Raw genomic sequence first — 6,988 nt, forward strand, 5'->3', positions numbered from 1 at the left:
ACTTGCTTCCAGTCACAGTTCCCAAATATTAGATCTCTTGGCATAGAGCATGATCATTACTTTTTTTTTTCACACGTTTTCAAATGCAATCATTTTAAAATTGTCATTTTCATTTCGATTGTCATTTTCATCATTTATTTAAACAGACACAAATGAAGAATTGTAAATAACGATTCTTTGTTTACAGAATTTGATTGATCGAATCAGTTTTCTTTCAGATTTAGGAGAAATCCATTCTGTTGACTGCAGAGTTGTTATTCAAGGGACATAATCTCAAACAAGATAGTTTATAACATCATTGATTTATATTAAATTACTTTGAATCAAAATATGGAAACTATAATAATAATCGATGCCACATATTTTGTGTTTCTCAAAGATTGAAATAATCTTGCATTGTATAAGATGGATGTAGGTATAAAATCTGATAGAATGTATAAAAAAAATGAAATAACAAGAATTGATATACATTTTTTGGGTTTCTCAAAGACTGAAATACTTTTGCATCATATTGGGAGGGGGGCGGGCGTAACTTCATTCTATTTATTTATCATTTCATTTTTTTTTTTTTTCAGAACAAAAGTATGTAAAAATCAATTTTAAACCTTGTACGTTTTAAAACTATTTTTACATATATTATTTCATATATTTTATTTAAAAAAGGTTAAATTCAGGGTGTGTTTTTCGATATTTATTAGTAGATATTTAAATTGCTAATACATTTTAAAACTTACATATTATGTATAAGATTGGTATGAATATAAAATGAAACAGAATGCATGAAGAAATTAAATGGATAAAACATAAATTCACATAAAAAATCCATCAGTAAATATTTTGTTTTTTTATTCGAAGTGAAACGGTATTTCTTTTACACTTTTTATACACAATACATTATACACTATAGTTATACACAATACACTATACATTATACACAATACATTATACATCATACACCATACACTATACATCATACACCATACACTATACATCATACATCATACACTATACATCATACGCTATACATTATACATCATACACAATACACTATACATCATACACAATACACTATACATCATACACCATACACAATACACTATACATCATACACCATACATCATACACCATACACTATACACAATACACTATACATCATACACAATACACTATACATCATACACAATACACTATACATCATACACAATACACTATACATCATACACCATACATCATACATCATACACCATACACTATACATTATACACAATACACTATACATTATACACAATACACTATACACAATACACAATACATTATAAACAATACATAATACATTATACACAATACACAAATACACAAATAATGGAAAAAAAGTTTCTCTTAATAAAAAGAGGCAAAATATCTACTGATGTTGTTTTAAATGTAATTTATGGATTTATTCATTTTTTTTTCCATTTTATTTTTCTATACAGAATTACAAAAATCATCAGGAAAGTTGTAAATATTTAAATTGCGTATAATAAAATTATTATATATTATTTCTGTAAGTATGATATATAAAATAATCTTTTGTTTTTTAGAATAATAAAAATAATATCTATTAATATTATTAAGTATTTTTGTATCTTTTTTCAATAAACATTTGATATTTCACTGATAAAATTGAGCAAAATGAATTTGGGTGGGAATGGGAGGCTTGGAATATTTTAATAAAAAATTATTTTGTACCGAATAAATATTTGTGAAAATATGAATTCTTTTGGGTGGGAATTATTATTGCTGTATCTTTTATTTTGTTTTATTTTTTTTTTTTTTGAAAGAAGACAATTTCCAAAATGACAAGGCTTTCTTTTTCTTCTTCTACATTCCAGAATCTTGTGAAAAGATTTTCATGGAATTTCATGAAAAATGAGAATCTGATGATAAAATAGAAAACAACAAAAAAATAATAAAAATCGTCCATTTGTGTCTGCTAGAATCTATTGAAAAATAAGGAAGATGTAATTTTTAAAAATTCGAGAAAACTTCTTTTACTTCAACAATGAATTTTTGATATGATGAAATGAAATTCAGGCTTTATTGAAATCATTCTTATTACATTTGATGTCGCTTCCATCTTGAATAAAATATTTTAATGTATTTATTTGCTTCCCGACCGAAGCAAATTAGGTACAAGGAATAAAATATTTTAAATTAAAACAAGAAACTTTGAACTTTTAAACAAGTCACAAAAAATAGAAAAATACAATTAAATATGATCTTAAAAGCTTGTAAATATCAAATCTTAGATAATTAGTATCCTCTTTCATCAGTAAAACAGATGTTGACATGACTTGAAAAGTAATTCATCTATCTCCATTTTGTTTGATAGAAATCATTGACATTTTAATAGTGATTTAATTAAAATTTAAAGAAAGTTAATAAAATAAAATACCATAAAAAATAATTCACCCAATCTTATACAATTGTTATTCTATGTCATTATTAAATGATAAAAAAATTGTTAAAGAAAATAAGTTTTCATTTTATAATGAAAGTAAAAAAAAAGTTTTTAATTTATTATCTAACAACTTATAATCAATAGTTTGTTTCATAAAAATAAAGTCTTCAGTTAATTATAATTAACAGATTAAACTTCCTTTTTCTTTCTAGATTGCTTTTTTATTCTAAAAAGATTTTGGTTATAATTTGCATTAAAAACAATGTGATGCTAGCTTTTAAAACTGAAATCCTTGCATAGCAGTAAATGTTTTTATTTTAGCAAGAATTGATTAATTTCTAGGGAAAAATCAGATTTGATTTTCCCATCCCTCATATTTTGTTAATATATTAATTTTTTTTTTTTTTTTGAAAATTAAAATGTTATAATTTTAAACAAGTTTAATGTGTTTTCTCTTTTTTTGTGTTTACATTTTTTTCTATTTCAATTTTTTCTACTAACAATTCACCATTTATCAAAGCCAAAAGCCACTCAAGGATAAGATTTAATTACATTAATAGATTTCTAGTTGAATGATAAAGAATCTTATGAGAGGGTTGAAAAAATAATTATTAGAATGAACAAAATTTGTTTACTTATGAAGATATTTATGGCAAGTATTTGTTGATCACTGTTGTAGTTTGCAAAGAAGTAGTCCTATGGTAATGATTTTAAGTTTGTTTTAAACTATTTTATTTTTGATGAAATTTAGTTTCTGTGAAAAACAATTTTTACGAGAGGAGAACGTTTCACATTTGGATGATTTACATTAACATTCCAGTAATTGTTATGAATTATTCGTGCGTAAGAAAATGAAAGATACAAAATGGTGGAGGGTTGGAATGACTCATCGGATGAGTGTAAAAACTTTGTCAAAAATGGAGGATATAGTGGAAACAATGTGTTACAGAAATGACCTTGCTCAAGAACAAAAGTAAACATTCACAAATTTTTGTTATTCTTTTAACTTCATATGTTCATGTGTCAATATTTTTAAAAGTTAATAAAACTCATGATTTAAATTGAAATTTAATAGGAATTATAGACATATATGTATATATATATATATATATATATAAACACACACACCAACAATTGGTGCTTTCTTCTGTTAATTAAATTTACTTTTTTTATCTCTATATATGATGATATTCCACTATTCAATTTATTAGTTAATATCTAAATATACGATACAGTTAATATCTAAATATACGATACAGGTGATATCCAAATGAAAGCTGAGCATTCGAATCACATCTGAATCACCCATGTATCTTTGTCTTTGTTCTTAAAACTGTAAGAAACAATTAAATATGCCAATAAATATATTTTCTTGGCCAGTTGATCTGCTATTGTCGGCTGTCTTTGAGAGAATCACATTTTTTTTTAGAATCACCCAATCACATTATTTATCTATATACTATATCTCTGACCAGACAATGGATTTTATAAACTAAACAAAAAGATTAGCAATTTATGGTCACACCTGCAGCACTCATGCATGCACAATTATTGTCTAAATCTCAATTTCCCTTTCTTATAAAACAGTATTTTCTTAGAGATTGTAATTTATGTCATTTAAACAACAATGTCCTCAGTTTTTGTTATTCTAATCATAAAATGTTTTTAAAAAATCTAGCTTTCTTGAAGGCACCATGTTTTGGTAATTCCTGGAATTTTTCATGTGATCCACTGGACTAGAATGGTCAATTCCGTTAAGACTTATTAGTTGAAACAAAATGTTGTTTTCTGCAAAAGTTATTTATTCAAGTTTTTATTTAAATGTATTTTTAAAAAATGCTGATTCGGAATGAAATTAATTTAAATTAAGTAGAAAAAAATTAGCATTTCTTTTTTAAATACGGATTGAAAATTTTTTTGATAAAACAATTTATTATAATGATAGTATGTCTGAAATTTATTATGACGATAATATCCTTAAGATTTAGCATGACAATAAAATCAGAAGATGTATTTTTCTTTTGACCTGTGATTGAACAGAATATTCTTATTCCATTCTTCGTGGAAAGAAGATAATTTATTTCTTTGAGAAAAAGAAAAGGTCAAAGAATGAACTGAATTTTGAGGACCCTGAAGAATCCAAAAGAATACAACAAATGAAAGGTTGTGACTAAAATTTAGAGACATCAATCTTACTAATATCGAATCATCCCATAAGTTCTTCCCAAATTTCAATTCTCTCTGAAATCCAATAAAACTGGAAATATCTAGATTAAATCATATTTATTTAGTAATTTTTGTTTTTGACACATTCAACTTGATTAACATTTTATTCACAGGAAAAAAAGAAATTAAAATGTTACAGTTGAAAACTTTAAAACATAATAACATCTAATGATGCATATAATTCTTTGAGTTTAAAAAGATTTTTAAAAATCTTAATTTTGCAGCTGAATCGATCTGAACTATTCACTCAGCTGATGGAGAGGAAAACCTGAATAAAAGAACTTTCAGAAGATGATTTACAAAATTTCGAAATTTTCAAATGAATCCCAACTGAGATTTGAATGTATAAACATTGGCACACAAATTCTTGGCCTCCCCCCCCCACACACTTACGATCCTTTTCCATTTTGTTGATGATGATGATGGGCGGTTGTATGGTTTGAGGAAACCTTCATTGCTAATTCTTTAAATAATATGGCAGCATTTTGGTTTTTATCCAGGATTTCCTTTTTTTTAATAATAAAAAAAATGAAAATAAAAAAAAATCTGTATGAGGTATCTACCCATGACGAAATGAAAATATCATATTCCAAAAATCACATTAATTGATCAAGTAGTTTTATTTCTAAAAAAGAAAATAAAATTTTATGAGTATCCAGAGTGACACTTTTGCACGTCATTTTGAAAAATATCTTTGAAACAAAAAAAAACAAGGGAGATAACTCAACAATAATTATTTATTAGATTTGTTGTAATGCCTATGAATTCCCATTAATCGATTTAAAAATAATTTTCTTATTTAAAAATAAAGCTACCTGATTAATTTACATGAGCTTTGGAATATATTTTCGTTTTGTCATGGAACAGATTTTTTTTTTTCTGTTTTTTTATTACAGGGGAATTTTCTCTTTAGGTGCTGCCACAAGGAGCTTTTCATCAAACTGAACACAACATTCTGATTGACCAATGCTAAAATTTCAATTTCTCAATTTCTACATAATCTTTTACTTTACTATGAGCTGCGTAAATATTTTGAGTTGCTTCAGCTACAGAGTTACCTTTCTTAAACCCATAAAGCAATATTTCCTTCTATTATTCTTAAGGAGCCACACCTTCAATGCTGAAATCATAATTAACTTTTCCTGAAAATGAAATGGTTCTCGTCCAGAATTCTATTAACAAAACAAAAATAAAGAAAAATCTGTATGATGTATGTACCTGTGACAAAATGAAAATATATTCCAAAAATCATGTAAATTTGTCAAGTAGTTTTGTTTTTTAAAAAAGAAGAAAATCATATTTAAGCAATTAATGGGAATCCGTAGGCATTACAACTTAAATTTCACAAGTTTGAATTATTGAGTTATCTTTCTTTGTTTTTTAATATTTTCCAAATTATAAAATTTGATTTATTTAAAAAAAAAAAAACGATTTGATTGATTTACTTGATTTTTTTAAAATATTTTGTTTCGTCATGGCCACATATATTATACAGACTTTTCCAGTTTTTTTTAAAATATACAATGAATTCTGGATAAGAATTAATAAAATGTAATAAAATTAAACATGTCCAACTATATATTACCTAATTTCATTAGAAATTCACATTTAATTTCAGAGAATTAAAATTCGGATGGAATTTATGGAATGATCTGATCGGGTTTGTTTATATTTTGTTAATAAATCTTTCTTCTTGTTTTGTTAATATTTTAAATGCATAATGCAACACCTTATTGTATTTATCACTTGTTATCTGTGTGTGTGTGTGTGCATAATTGCACATGTGCATCTGCACTGCATAATCTATTATCTGCACTTGTTTTTTTAATAGAATCAGTAGCGGATGATGAGTTATGGTGAAGCGGGTGATTGCAGATATTCAGGCAATTTCAAGCTTTGACTCTTTTTTAAAAACCTTTTATTTATTCTGTTAAAAGTTTCAAACAAAAAAAAATATTTTTATCTGTTCTCAAATAATTTTTTTTTCAAATAAATGATAAGAAATATTACTTTTAAAATATCTAACTTTTAAACAAAAACACAAAAAGATTTTTAAGAAGTTCTTTTCAAACGACATATCCAATGACAATTAATATGATAAACAAAACCACAGTTCTTTATTTTTCTCTCAAAAATATGAGTTTTTTACTTGACTTCTTACGAGAGCAGAGTTAGATGCAAGGTTGGTTTTTCATGAAGATAAAAATCAAGCGCCTTGAAAAGGGCATTCTGGATTAGGACAAAAATAAAAATTGCTTCAGTCCAGCAGAATTTCTCATTGACCAACAACAGAACAAATGAAGTATAATATCAGAACAGATA

Source organism: Euprymna scolopes, chromosome 44, assembly GCF_053919585.1.
Source record: "Euprymna scolopes isolate OS-2025 chromosome 44, ASM5391958v1, whole genome shotgun sequence".
Classification (NCBI taxonomy): Eukaryota; Metazoa; Mollusca; class Cephalopoda; order Sepiida; family Sepiolidae; genus Euprymna; species Euprymna scolopes.